We start from the raw sequence: 16,240 nt of genomic DNA, 5'->3' as shown, positions 1-16,240 counted from the left end.
TCACACACACACACACACACACACACACACACACACACACACACACACACACACACACACAGGTGTAAAAATTGGTGCATCTGCATTTTCATGCCAGGGTTTAGCTACCGTGCTACATATGGATGAGCTTTTTTTCTATTCCACTCCTCTGGTGCACCTGAAAAAACAGGGCTAAGAGGGGAGCCACTTCCATTGGATGGGAAACAAGGCAGGTCTGTTCACTCCCACAACAGTGCAGACACCCCTTCCTAACTGCACCCGTTGACCAAAATACCAACAGAAAGAAAAATCCATCCATATGCAAAGTTAGATTGCCCTTTCCACTCGCCTTGCATTGGGCATGAAAATAGGAACCCAAGTGACTCTTAGGTGAGTGGCGATCTCTGATGGAATTAGGTTATAAGAGACTGACAGCTGGCTTCTTCACTCACTCTTCACTACATTTTGGATTCTTTTGACAAATCGTCAAAACAAACACAGCCAAACAGACACGTACACACACTCTAACATACACACACCCACACACACCTACAAACCAGTACATACACAGGCACACACTGGAACTTCACTTACTACAGCTGTATGGCTCTAAACCACCGGAGGGCCACAGCTCAATAAAAGTGGGAGCTGCTGTAGGACGAGCAGTGATTTGATGACCTAGCGGGGAATATCATATCATCAGGCCCGGGGACATGTTTATCATTCACCTCACGCCAACACTGAAGCAGCATTGTGCAAGTGCAAGGCACCCATTGACCAAATTAAAGGCTGTACTGCACCCAATAGTATGCACTTATCATCCTGTAAGATTGGAGCTATTGTTGCTCAGAATTTTTTCGACTGACGCCGCAAGCTTATCTGATGGTGTGTAGGAGTTAGCATTTGTTATTATTTGTTTGTTTGTTTGTTTGTTTTTTGATGCATTTGTAAAAGGCGCACTTGAGCTCATCTGACATCTGATCTGCATGTAACTAAATGCCATCCACAAAAGTGATAGATTCGGTGTCCATGGTTACAATGTAAATGTGTTATCACCTTGGCGACAAGGGCTTTGAGTCACGGAGGACAGCCTCGACATGATACAGTGGAACCTTCATAGTCGAAGACAGTCATTTTCAGTTTACCACCAAGTTGTTCGAATTTCAACATCATTCTTCCTACTGGCAATAGTATAATAGTTCAACCGCTATATAATAGAATGAAATAACAATCATATAAAATAAAACGACTTCCCTTTTGAAGATACCTGACAAACATATAATAGAGAGGAAAGAGGAAATAGTTTCTTAAGAAGATAAGAAAACCTTTATTTGTCTCACAATGGAGAAATTCGCAAATTCTTCTGGTTATTCTTACGCTAGCCTTTTGCCATTACAGTAATATCGACTATCAATATATCCATCCATTTTCACTAGTGCTTGTCTTCATAAGGTTGTGGGCGAACTGGAGCCTATCCCAGCTGGTTTTGAGTGAGAGGTGGTATTTCCCCTTGGACTGGTCACCATCCAATTTTATGTTACTGCACTATGATATGTTTGACTTCGGAGGTATAATCCCCCCCCCCCCCCCAAATCTTTTGATTTTAGCACGTTTTCGGCGATAACTTTTGAGGTTCCATTGTTACGTAATACTTTTAACTTTACTTTAAAGCCAGGTAACAGGTCATGAGGATGCACAGATCTCGACTCATATTACCTGTCACTGCTATAAAATCTCACTGATTCATAATTAAATCAGTACCCGCAGCTCCGTCGCTCTGCTTTAGTGCCAGTCAAGTTTTAATGAGATTGCACATACAGTATAGTGATGGCTCAGTCAGCTGTAGTAAAATAGGCAGCCGGTGCCTGCAGCAATGCCCTCTGCGTCGTTCCCAACAGGAATGACTTGGCTGGAAATTGCTGTACATCTCCGATAGTAATTAGGAGGCCTCCTGTCGTGAAGAGGCCAACATTTATTAAAATCCACAGTCACCCTCATCTCCCATTGTACACTAGCCTACTATCAAACCTGGAAGCTTCCAAAACATTCCATAGGTCTGATCTTTTATGAGGTATGTACAAGGACTATGACGGTGGGTGAGTAGTTTTTCACATAGGGACAGGGAGTTTTTGATTTATTATTTTTTTTGTGCCTTAAATTAAATTAGCATTTAGAAACTGAATTTTGTATTTCCTTGAGTAGTCTCTGTGTGTTATTTAAATTGGTTTGATGAATTAAAACCTTTGTCTGGAAAGAACACAGAAATCAGGAAAGGGGGAAATACTTTTTCACAGCACTGTAGAGTGAGGCATTTTGACCGCTCTTGTTTATACTCTGCACCATTTTGTATTTTGTTTGTTTTGATAGTTTTTGTACAACTATGGGGCAATTGACTTAATACATACCACTGTAAATGTTATGAAATACAGTACAAATAACGAGAGTGACCAACTGCTTACCAAATATTTAGCCCTCTATCTCTAAATAAATGCTCACGATGAATCTAATGAAACTTATCAACCCTTAAGAGGGGTATTGTTATTCCATAGTGGTATAAATCTTTGCAATATATCAGAATATATACTGCATTCGGAGTGGAAACAATGTAAAAAACAAAACAAAACAAAACATTCTCCTCCAATTCTTCTTGTGATGGCACAGCTAGATAGATGGATAATTAGTACATTTGCCTATTGTGCCAAAAATAAAGATGAAAAGACAAACTTTCAGAGCAGGCTTCCTTTTGTGTCTCCAGACACTTGAGCAACCTCCTCAGTGGGAATGTTAATGTGCCAGAGCTGCAAAATTAAGCACTCGTCAAGATTGATCCAAACTCCTGTTTTGTTTTTAGCTCAGAAAGGAAAAACTCCTTGCTTGCCATCATTTTGCAAACCGACTTCTTTTTGTGTCGCACTTTGGCCAAATGAGTTTCAACCAGCAACTCAATGTCAATTACGTGACATAATGAATAGGTTGCATTTGGGGAAAAAAGTGGACGGATGGTGGGGTGGGGGGAGGGGCTATTCACCATTACTTGCTAACAAACAACAACAATAACCACAACCTACATTATCCACCTTTTTCCATTTTCAAGCTTATTCCCCCCCCGACTCCCACACACACAGAAATGCCCTGTGTGGAAGCCCATATTGCACATACCAGTAACCACCCCTGATTTTGAATCTACAATAATGGGTTTCAAAGTTATCACTGTGAAGGTCTGGCTTATGGGACAGGGCCACTATCATGAAAGCAAGTCGGCACGCTTCACAATTTGACCCCCCGCCCCACCAACCCCAAAAAGAAAATCTGCAACAGCAAGGACATACTGCGATGACGCGACGTGGCAGAAAACGTCTTTGGATTCTTTGGATTGCGGTTATAGTGTTAGAGCACAGTGAAGACCTTTGTAAAGATGGGGTAACTGATGGAATTTCAGCAAGGTCAAGATACTCTGCACTTAATAGCAAATCCACCCAATTTAAAGGAAAAAGTTACTGGCTCTGTGCAGGTCAGTGAGAACACAATCACTAATAACACCGAACAGAGTGAGATTTGCTGTTTGAGCGTTTTGTAGAGAAAAGGACATCTTTCAAGGTGACATACTCAACTATTCTTTTTTTTCTTTTTTTTTTAATTCACATTTGAAGAGTTTCTAGGTGCCTTAATAACATGTCGACAGCATGCTTAAAATAAATTACCCCAAAGATCAAGAATTATAGTCGACATGTTTTTATGAATGCTGTTTCCGGAGACACAAAAGGAGCGTTTTAAAATCTAGGGGTTTTTACACCCCATTTCTTGGCCTGTTTTAGGGGTTGAGCTCATGCAATGCGCCAGCCTTCATCGCTCCCCACATACTGTTTGGCTAATCGTGACTCTGGCTTTTTGAAAATCAATGCTGCTTTCCTTGCAGTGTGATGCCATCACAAGCTAATTTAAAAAATAGACACAGGTGCTTTGAGATACAAGTTTAATTTGTTCCATGTCCACAATTGTACATCAGAACAACTGCCCCTCGTCCCCTATATATTGTCTTGTGTTATTTTGTCATTTTATGTTAAGTTATCTTTTGATGGCGGCGCGGGCACCCGCAGCGGCTCCTCTTGTTGTACGTTGTTTTGAGAGGGAAGAAATTTCATCTGTGCTGTATGACAATAAAGTTGTACTTGATACTTGATATATGTAGAATAGAAAGTTGTGAAATAGTAGTGTCCAGACCCACACTCCATTACAGAAGGTGGCGGTACTGTAGCAAAAGTTGTTTGCCAACCGCCAAAAGACAATAGAGCAACAACAACAATAGCAATGAGACAGAGCAAGAGACAGCTTTATCCAATACTCCATCAACTGTCTTGTAAGTGAATGTTGTTACTTGGACCATGTTTGCGTGTTAGCGGATATTACATTATACGGACAAAGGAATTGGGACTGGTGACAACTGCAACAATGGAAAGTAAAATTGAAGAAGAGGTGGACTTTCATCAACATCTTAAAGATCCCTCTTCAAGTTCAGCACCCCTAGTTTGAATTGTGCTTGAAAGATGAAGTACCAAGCTAAAGGTGGAATGAAAGTGATTGATTGATTACTTAATTCATTAAGAGAAGTGACCCGATTTTTTTGGGCACATGTATTTGATTAAGTGAACTAATCTCTTTTCATCAATGGACGCTACAGCTTCGTGTTTGCTTTCAAAACTTAGCTTGTAGCAGACGTGTGCACATTTTCAGCATGACGTCTCTGATCCACTGGTGAAAGGTGTCATGATCCGTATTCGGCAGCAGGTGGCACGCGTTCACTTCTGCCGCCTGCACACCTGCTGCCTATTTGCCAGAGATTGCACCTGCTATATCTAGGCGCTCCGGCGGTCGACCCATTGCCGGAGTATTGCATGCCGTGCCACTGCTATTGCCTATGATTACACATATTGTTCGACACCATTCGCGGTTGGTTATATTATCGTCGTCCCACGGGAAGCATTATCTTAGCGTACGTAAATCAGTACTCATTTAACATATTTTTCCTTGCCGTTGTTTTGCAAGCGTTTTCTGTTGTCGCATTTCCTTATTTCCTGGTGCTCGTTTTTACCAGCGCTTTCTGTTGTCGCGTTCCTTATTTCCTGGCTATCGTTCTGAGACCAGCGTTTTCTGTTGTTTTATTAGGCGGGATTTTTGTTTATAATAAATATTATTGTTTTACAAAGTCCTTGTCGGTGTCTGCTATTTCGGGGATCCGCTTGTTTTCGTTTTCTCCGTTACGTACGAAGCAGTTCCCTTTTCCTGCTTCGTGCGTAACGTGACAAAAGGACACTTTGATCCTCTCCCCTTTCATCTATAACTGCTTCAGACAACAAAGTGTATGCAGAAAATTGGTGAAGATTGCACGACTGTCCGTGTCCTATGTGTTGTGTTGTGTTATTTTGACTTCAAAATGGCGCCACGAGAGTGGCTGCCTTTCCAGCAGCTCCTATATTTTGTTGTTCTACTTCTTCCTTTCGTAACTTTGCTGCTGTGAATTGGGAATTTCTCCATTGTGAGACTAATAAAGGTTTTCTTATCTTATCTTATCTTATGATGAATATCCAAACAGAATCCTCCCTCTGTTTTAATCTGGTTAAACAGAAAAAGAGGAAGCTACGAGGAGGAATCCCGCGCTGTAATTTATGGATGGACATCCTATAGCTGTGCCACTTGAGTCCCGTGACCCTGTAGTAAGTCAGTGTAATAGCAATCGCTCAGGGATTCTCGTGATTTATACGCTAGGCTTCCAACCTGCAAATGGGAATAAATCATTGCCACACCTCCTCATCCACCTCTCTTTATCTGCGCGCTCAGCTCTTAGTCGCTGTCTCTTCCCGACCCTTTCTCAGTCTGTCACAATCGCACATACTCACACACAGGCAGAAACACGCTCGGAGCCACTTCCCCTTGCTCACCCCTCGAGGCCCACACATAACCGCTTAATGAAAAGGTACTTTACACAGGCGGCCGTTCACTGGGGAGATATCTCTTTAAATGTCACTGTTAATGTCGGGAATTAGCACAGAGCAGCAGGTAGTGTATCAGCCCGTGGACATGGACATGCTGATGCCAGTGTATGACACCCGGCGCACCCACTTATTGCTTATTTGTCCTGCGCCTGCACATCTTATTTCGGTGCAGATCCCGCCGTTGATTTATAGGCCAGCAGGGCCATCAAACTCGCCACTTGATTACAACGTATGATTGCAGCTGCAACCGTGACCTCAGAAATCCGCATATATAATTAGATCAATGTGATCAAACTATATACAGTATATATACCTGTGTGTGTGTGTGTGTGTGTATATATATATATATATATATATATATATACATATGGCCTAAGAATGACTCTCCCAGGAGTCTCACTTCTGTTAATTGCTAATCCGCATTTTCATCTGGTGCGCGTTAAATGAGTCAAGGAGCTTCATTCTAGACCCTTGGGGTATCTGTTCCTGTACAACATCCCTCTTCCAGTCCCTAATTTTGTAGACAAGCTGTTTCGTTATGTACGTGAGCCTACTGAATGCCGGTGTGGCCCTGTGCAGCGCCGAACCTCGGTGTTGCCTCATCTACTGTATCCGATCACACAGAGCGGTCGACCTCAGATGACTTTGCAGACGCGCTCTGCAGTCGACCGCTCGTGCGCACGCCTCCCCCATTCATCCTCCGTTCTTTGCCCTCAGTTTGGATCATGCCGCACATCTGCTGTGTGTTTCCCGTGAACCTCTACAATATAGCGCACAATTAGATGTCTCATTAATTAGCCACTGTATGTGGGTGGACCTCTGTTAATTGACTTAACCTGAGATGTGAAATTGTGTTAAGTGGGGCACAAACATACTCACAATAGTGCTAAATGTGAGCATTTTCCCATGCCCCGGCAAGTCAGCAAAGGCCTGAATCTCAGATGTGTCTCAAAATTAATTCTGAGAGAGTGGTGTATTGATAATGTATGCATTTTACATAAACAGGTACAGGACCGGCATATAAACTGTATAGGTTCGGCCTGGTGGTGGCCACCTATATATTTTTTGTAGAGTCAACGACTCATGAAAACTAATTGTTGAATCCCACACACTGAGTGACAGTTCAGTCAGCTGCACCCACGTCACTCAGTGTGAACCCAGGCCTTCATCACCTATTTGTAGCTCAACTTTACCGTTTCCCTACTTTGAAGCAAAACACGCACGTACACACTTTCACAGCCTCCGGGATCCACATTCTTCACTTTCCTGCCTCGCCTTGCATCAGCCGTGCCCCTCTGTGCGAGGCTCTGTTAATAACTGCCACGGATAGAGTAAAGTCCAGCCCAAAGGTCAAAAGTGATAAATTCTGTGCTGTCTCTTGAAAAATAACTGCTTCCAAGGAGAAAAGTCCTCCGCCTTGGCATCGCATAGTTCTATCAACGTGTGTAACATCATATGACTCCATTTCCTGGCGTGCAAACTTCAATAACACAATTATCTGAGCGTCGATGGATGTATTTCTGTTTGGCTGAATAGCATTCGATTGCCGGTACTGTAATTGCCTTCTTATTTTAATCCAGGGTTTGGAATGTAGACATGATATGATAAATAAATAAAAGAAGTAAACAAAGTCGTTATTGCTGTACAGTATGTACCACTGTAAAGTTGACAGCAGGTCGAAGACAATGCTACAGACTACTGGGATTAACCTTGTCAGCGGTGCATATAATAAGCGCCCGCTGAAAGGTTCCAAGACTCCGCGGAGCACCAATCCAAACTGGAAAAGCGACTGGTGACTGGCAAGAGTGGCAGTGCGTTGGCCTTCCTCCAGCCTCATCCCAGGCACAATCTGGAGAGTCGCTGCATGTTTATTCTAGCGAACACACCACCCCCTTAAGCGGGAGAAAAGACTGAATCTCACTATTGGAAACGATTCAGATTCCACAGCCAAAATGTGACTTTATTTGCAACCCTTCAAAGGCTTCAATATATTTATGTATGTCTTTTGACATCCCCGCTGGATGCAGGTGCACTTTTCACCAGGAGGCGCTTTCTCTCTGTCAGCACAGATTAGCGGGAGGTAAATGCATTTCGAAGCGCCACGCGGGCTAATCTTGCTGCTTTGCATTAATAAATAGTTCATACAGGTTCAACTCCGCTCTTGTCTTGCCTACGCTCACATGGCATATGTGAGCATATATACTACCAGCAGATATGTCTGGGTTAAGGGCAGCTCCAATGTTGAATTTATTTTCGATGGACATTAAGGTGCATTGCAGGGGGAGACAAACGTCTTTTGGCTGTGTTTCAGGTCTCCCCGCAGGAGTTTGGAGCGTCAGTCTCAGTCCTGGAGTTCTTGTAAATCCCACCGTCTGCTGTTTACACTCGGGCTAAAGCTGATGTTGCTCGCGTCTGTTGTGCTGTGAGATGAAAAAGTTTGACATGGGGACAGATGGGAAAAGATCATTTTCAGTCGAGTTCAGTTTTACATGAAACGTAATTGTTTTATGATCCTACATGAAAAAAACAATGCTGTCACCCGCCAAGATGATTTGGTGGCGTTTAAACAAATATATGCTATCATATTGTGAATTGTGTCAAATCAGGGCAGTTCTACTGTTGAGGTGCCACTTTACTAGGAAAAGAAAAAAAAATTGTGCTAATTGGTGGTTTACTGCCCGACACATCATGCTAAACACAAAGCTTTAATGTTACAGTTTTTCCAAGATCAAAACCGACTGACTTTTTCTTTAAACTTAAAGATGCCTTGTCTCTTATTTTCCATTACGCTAGTCAAATTTTGATTACCATCTGAGCCGCTGCTGGTACTTTTGGAGCCTTCCCTCATGAATAAGCGTGTGTGGAGCATCAGGATTCAGTCCTGGGCCATTAATGATGCAACATCGGGGCAAGAGGCGATGAAGACAAACACAAATGCATAACGACTGAATGGTGTTAATCATTTGTAAAGCCATACTTGATTCTGTGATGCACAAACACCCAACGCAACCTTGTGATCTTCTGTCTTCTATTGTCATATTCCAAAATATGTCTATGCCTCCTTCTGAAAGTTGTCTTCCCTAACAGGCGCATTTCCTTTGAAGCTCCGGAAAATTATAGATTGAGGTGGTTCGACAGGGGTGTACAGCGCGGCGGCGTGTGGCACCAAGGGTATGGGAAAAGGCATTGAGATAGTGAGCCGTGTCGATGTGCCACTAAGGAATTCCTGGAATGGAAATGAGGCGAGACGATCGATCCGGAGACTAAAACCTGAGGCAGAGCGGGGCCGGTGATGGGTGGATGGGTTGATTGAACCGCATGATGGTATCTGGATCATTGCTCTAATCCCTCTTGATTTCAGTGACCAACTGAGCAAGCCGTGGGAGCGCATCTCAGCAATCAGCGGCATGATCTTCTCTTGGGAATATTTTTCTGCACATGAGATTTGTTTTGTTTCTTTCTTTTTTTTTTTTTTTTGGACATCATAATCATTTAAGACTCATTTTGCAACATCGCTGCAGAATTTTAGAAACTTTTGTCACATGCACGGCGGCAGTTTTAATGGTTCATTTCTGCTCACTTGGGAATCAGTTGTCTACGGAGCCTCCGTTGGTACTGTAATCCATCATAGTTGTTTATTGAGGGTTTGTGAAGATGTGCGGAGGATTAAACAATAATGGATTAATATGATGCTTTGGTGTAGGAATTAGCGACACGCATGATAATAAATGGATTGATTGTGAGGAATTCAACCAGTTTAAAGGTGCAGCACAATGGACTGATTGTTTGCACATCTGTGGTCAAGAGCTTTGGGGTTCAAGTTTTGGCTTGGGCTCTACTGCGTGAAGATTGCTTGTTCTCCCCACGCTTGCATCGGGTATCGGTGGGGGATTCCGGCTACCTTGCATGCTTCAAAAACATGCTGTTGAAGACTGTAAAGTCATTATAAATGTCCATTAGTGCGAATGCTTGTTTTTCTGGACTCTGAGCTATAGAAGCACTGTACAACCCGGAATGGTTGCCAGCCAACACAACATACGTGTAAAATGCTCACTCATCAATAAGAACTGCTCTGTATTAAATAGAAACAGCAAAAAATAAAATAGAACAAGAGAAGGTAAAACAGTGCCATCTGCCCTAAATACACAATCGCTACACATGTTTTTAAGATGATGCTCAAAAAAGGAAGTTTCATCGACATCACTGTGCAGTTAGGACCCCTCTATGCTATCTTGCAGGGCTGCCATCTTCATGAAGGCTTATGCATGAGGAAACACTGATGAGAAGGTCAACATCAGTGTGCATGTCTGTGACTAAGAAATGATGTCTTTTGGATGGCAGCTACACCTTCGATTGGAAGGTCTTGACGAGTACCGATTTTTCAGGTCAAATAAATCCATGATGTTTTCTTTCCTGGGCTATTACAAAATTACTGTTATGATTTGTGGAAGAGAAAACAATGAAGCGTAAGATTTGTGTTTATGGGGTATTTGTTTGTTAATAGGCCGCTTCCTGGCTCATGGATGGTGGGTAATACAATTAGGATTCCGGGGGTTGGATACTTCCATTGATGCCAGACTCAGTTAATGAATACATCCTGTTTTCAATCATTAGCGCTCGAGCACCAGGATGGTGTGAAGGAACCATGGAATTGCTTTCTTCATCCATTTTCTACATGCCCGAAAACACCAATCTTACCACAACACAAAATTCAGTGGACATGTCTGCCATTACAAGACACATGAAAATGTCTCCAAAATCCATGCCTCAAATAAAATAGGAAGATGGCTTTTTTTATTTGAATCAGACATTTTACTTCCCACAATTCCCGGCGATACACTGGACTGACAGGAAGTAAACAGATGTTGTTGAAAGGTTCTCAATTGTTTGTTTTGTGAATGTTAGCTAGCACTTAACTGGACTTTGAACAAGGTATGTCCTTTTGTGTTTACCTTTCCAAAGTTTGTGCTGTATGGAAACTTATACCACCACTGTATATTTATTTGACATTTGCTAAAGCTAGTTAGCATACAGCCTAGCCTGGACTTGTCATTGCATGACATTGCATTGTGGTAATTGTTTTTGCCTTCGATGTGCTTGGCATTTAGTTCTAACACTGCCAAGGTCAAAATGTTTTTTACCAAGCACCCTGTCAATAAAGTTTTCAGTAATTTAACACGTAATTGACATTTGCTAAAGCTAGTTAGCATTCAGCCTAGCCTGGCCTTGTCATTGCATGACATTGCTTTGTGGTAATTGTTTTTTTGCCTTTGATGTGCTTGGCATTTAGTTCGACCACTGCCAAGGTCAAAATGTTTTTAGCAAGCACTCTGTCAATAAAGTTTTCAGTAATTTAACACATATTTGCTCCAAATGAGGGATAAATGCAATCACATGACAATTTTTATGATTAGATTACAGTATAACATTGACAGTAATCTTGAGGTAATTGTAAATTTATAGATTTTTTTTTAATTTTTAAAAATCAAAAATTAAGTATTTCGCTTTCGATGCACGTTTGCATTAATGCCTCTTACAAATGAACTGTAAAAAAAACCCACAAAAAAAAAATAGGATAATGGCAATGATGGTCATTTCACTACTGAGTATGGTGTTTATTGTATTTACGCCGAATAACTTTTGGTACAGCAAGAAGCATAATTGAGCAATGTGATGATTCAATCAGCGGTGGTTCAATGGCGTATACACACACTCACACACCCGCGGCATCAATAGTGGATGAGTCATGTCTGCCAGCGCTTACAGTTACTGTGATGGGCTGCAATTGGAATTCACAGCACACATATTAGCGCTCGCTCTCTCTCTTTCTCTCTCTCTGTCTCTTGTCACATTGTTGCTCTTCCACTACCTTTTTTTGGGGGGGGCCCTTCAACTACCTGCCTTGTCTTAGAAACACACGCACACTCACACATACACAGTGCATGTGTTGGCGGTCAGGAATACAAATAATGTCTTTATTCATGTGGCCATGCCAGTGACATGTGACGACAGGCACAACAATTAAATGCTCTTCCACTAGATGACAAGGTACAATTAACCTGTGCATCCACCTCTTGTCTTGAATAGAACAGGATAGCTTTGTCTTCAACGAAACAGGCTAAGAAACCGGGAAGTAAACTGAGGCGAGATCATCATTATGTGAGCACAGTTTACGTTTTTTGACATCTATGCCTGGTGGTGTCCACATTTGTAACGATGGTAATGACTGAATAAAGGTTGGCAAATACTGCACGAGAATCTCCTCAATGAGTTTGGATATCAATGTGCATGAGGCTTGATGATGGAATGGAATGATGGAGTGATCATCTCAAGAGCAGGACATCACCCAAAGTGATGATTTCAGTGTGCACTCTCTGCACTCCACCGATCAGCTGACATTCCTAGCTCACTTTGCTTGAAAGGTGGGTTACAGCCCTCCAAGTCCCAGGGAACGTTTTGACAAATAACCATTCACACTCAGATTAACACCGGTTGACAGTTTTGGGTCTTCAGTTAAACCAAGAAACATGTTAGCAGACTGTGAATGCCGAAATAAGACAGCAGTAGACCTCTGCCAAGGTCAAATTATTTCCTGTGAGCTTAGCAGCAAGATTTAAAGGTTGAGGGGAAATGTTTGACTGTTGAATAGATGGAAGGAATAAAAAGACTCAGTGGAGGTTATAAGTGTTCAAAGTTGAAGTAAATATTTTGTACCATAATGTTCTCCAGTTCTTTGCTGAGACTACTCTGTGTTGCAAAAAATGCCACTGAAAAAGCAAAACATTCACGCAGAATCAACCCTTCGTTAACACATCCTCATCGCAGTTATTTAGTTAGTCTAAGGTTACAATATCTGCTGTGGCCTTTCATATGTTTGCATGTTCTCCTTGTACTTGCGTGGATGTTACCCACATACTCCAGAAACCTCCAGAATGGCTCACTGAAGCCTCTAAATTGTCCACAGGTGTAAGTGACTATTTGTTTGTATGTACCGCGCGATTGGCTGGCAATCAGCCCCCAGGTGTCAGCCGCCATATGCTCCTCCTCACTTGAGACTTTACAAAGACAAGTGCTTTGCAAATGGTAAGCGGATGGAGGAATGCCCTCACTTTAGGACAAATATGATCTTATCTTGTTCTAATCCCATCTTGTCTTCCAACAACCACTACAAACACATGAAGTCGGTGTGCTCCGGCAACCCAAACGATTGATAAAATATGTCCAATGTAAAATTTGTTGACCCCAAAAGGAGCTTTAGTGTGGATTGAGATCTGTGGGAAAATTATTGGTCCGTGAATGGCTTTCTCTCTTACATGGGTTGACGACAAAGCTTGTGCATTCATGTGATGTGTAAAGGGTGACTGGGAATGTCAATGCGAGATATGACCAGTCCATAAACTTCCTCGTTACAAAGCGAGCACGCGTTTTGACGGTTCAGCTGTGCAAGCGACAAAGCCACTGCACTCTATCAGGTGAGTCTTCTTTTCGACATACTTACACGTGTTTGGTGTGACGTTCAGTGCTTCAAGCTAGGATGTTTGTTGTCTTCGGTTGGCTCGCTAATCAGTCGAAGTTTGTTTTCAAAGGATCATCTTCAGTCTTCAATCAAATGTTCCCATGGAGAGACATGATGCCAAACCCGTCTATGAAAATGATGATTCGTGCACTTCAAAACAAGCGCTGCCCCCTTCCTGACCTCTGCCATCAACATCTGGTCCACTGAAATGCGTCTTATTCCCTCAACTGAGTGGGGCCTTGGCTGACGTCCAAACCATCCCTCCAGATCACAGGATGTACAGGTAAGACAAGCCTGCCTGACGCACTGCTTTTTGGATGAGTTTAAAATACGTGGTAATGTGCCTTTAAGAAATGAGCGTCTTATGCCTCACTTCAAAATGTAGTAAAATGGTTAAAAGGTTATTCTGTTGGCACTTTTACTTTGATATAAGAACTGATAAAAAAGAAGGTAAGCAAAAAAAAAATTTCTCAAAAATGGGTCTACATATTCATGACAAGTTCAACTACTTGCGATTTTTGAATAGCATCTTTGTGCACAATCTCAGGTTTATCTATGTCATGAACTAGAGCTCGCCTTGTCGGCGTGGTGTGGGATTTCCCATCCAGCATGAACACGACAATTGTCAATCAAGAGGGCTGTACTCTGCACTTCAATGTCCGCCGAGCAGTGTTTCTCCATAACCTGACCATTTGCACACACATTTTGTATGCTGGATGGCTGAGTCTGGCGTGTTACTAGTGGTCCATATATAGTCTTTAGCTTAGCATATAGCCTACGTCTCCACCGCCTTTGCTACGTCAGGTGACAGCTAGTTCATACACTTGGGCTTGGTGCTTTCACGGCATATCGTCAGAAGTGCTAAACCTGCTCATGGAAGGCTAAAAGGTTCACCAAAAATACGCCAAAGTACTGATAGCAGAAAGCTATAGTCCAGCATGTCTGAGGAAACATGGTGAGCTTTTCCCATGTCAAAAAGCACTCGTTTGTCTCGTATGTTATCTTTGGATGTGTGGTGCGATACTGCAGGGCTTTTATTTTGAAAACCCAAACTTACCAGCTGCAGGATGTTGCCTAACGTGAGACCCAGTCTCACGTTGCCTAGAGTTGTGTATATAAACTTTCAATAGTGGGATACGCCTTGTCATCCTATTGAACCCCTTTAGACACAAGATGAGCGTACAAACACTTAACTGTACCTAGATCTACGTAACAGCTGGAGGAAAAACAACAAACGAAGACGTCATCAACAGATGCGCCAAGCAGGGTGCCATTACAAGACTAAAAGAGCGTGCTTCAGGATACGCGTTGACTGTAATGTAAAGTGTTTGAAGATATAAGCATTTCAAATGCCACTCAAGGGTTGAGATTGTAGTTTGTGGTGTAAAGTATTAAAATATTCACTGCCAGCCATTTTCAAAGCAGAGTTGCCCTCCACATCGGCAGCTGTTTTATTGTAGAGCATTTTGACTGATCTTTTGAGATTTACGGGATATTGTTTCAATATAAGCACTGGACCTACCCGCAAAAAGATAAGAGACTTCTTCTTTCACTGGGGGAAAAATGCTTCTAGCTTTTTACATTTTTTTTTTTTTTTTAATGAGCAACAGTGGAACACCTAAAACATTTCCGGCCAAAAGGTGGAAAAGAACAAGCTCAGCCAGAACTGTGAAATTGTCACTCCAATTTAAATTTAGTTTTTTTTTTAAACTTTTTTACAAATTCTAAAATGACATGAAAAAGACTGAGATAGGGCTTTTGACGTAAAAATAAGGATTTATTTACAGATACATGACTAAGAAACACCCCGTGAGCAAAGCTGACTCACTGCATGGCTCAAGTGTGGCTTTTTTTACATGCCACTCTCCATCTTCACTTTTCTCACCATTATGACACACACGATCTGTGACTTACCACTACTCATGATCTTTTTATACCATCCATACACATACCCACTTCGAGCGTAATGTTGCTTAACTTGCTAGAGTTCCGTGTTGGCATTTCTTTCTCTCAAAGATGACGTGAGAAGATTCACCCCCTAATCTTTATCTTTAACTTAAAAGCTGTTCTGATATTTAATCCAAAGCAATGCAGCGCTGCCATATACAAGGCTCCATTTCATTCCTGTGGTTTTACTGAATTTCGCAAACAACCTTTTGCATGCTCAGTTGTTGAAACATCCACTTGACAAATCCGTTTGTCGGTGGCCATCGATAATTATTTTATCATTTCAATTAGTTGACAGAAATTCACTATTCGTGTTCGGGCTCAGTCACTTGGTCCTTAATTGCCGGTTCCACTATATGCTAACGGTACACGTACAATCCAATAAAGCTTATTACATGTATTGTGGTTGCATTGTGTGGTAGGGTCATTTACATAAGATAACAAACATTTTAAACAAATTTCAAAGGATGCAATGCACTTCAACACTGCTGCCAACAACGACCAAAATAGTAGACATCAGTGAAAATGGTTACCTTGCTGACTGTATCAATGAAAAATTGGAATTCTTTCATATGGTGTCTACATTCAGTAGATTCGCTCATTTGAAAGTATTTTGAGTCCTACTCAATAAAATTCAGCTTCTAAGCTGCATCCTAACACCGATTTTTGGATCGACGCTGAGTTAGTCATCCGTGCCAGCCTTCTCCACAAAAACACAAATTGAGGGGATCTCTTTTGGAAGACTGATGTTCATCCCACCAGAGGAGTTCCAGACGGAGACTCCTTGCCACGGTGCACAGAAGCAGAC

This window comes from Hippocampus guttulatus, chromosome 11, assembly GCF_054856545.1.
Source record: "Hippocampus guttulatus isolate MCC_2025c chromosome 11, RoL_Hgut_1.0, whole genome shotgun sequence".
Taxonomy (NCBI): domain Eukaryota; kingdom Metazoa; phylum Chordata; class Actinopteri; order Syngnathiformes; family Syngnathidae; genus Hippocampus; species Hippocampus guttulatus.
The sequence above is the reverse complement of the archived record's forward strand: the minus strand, read 5'-3'. Positions refer to the sequence as shown.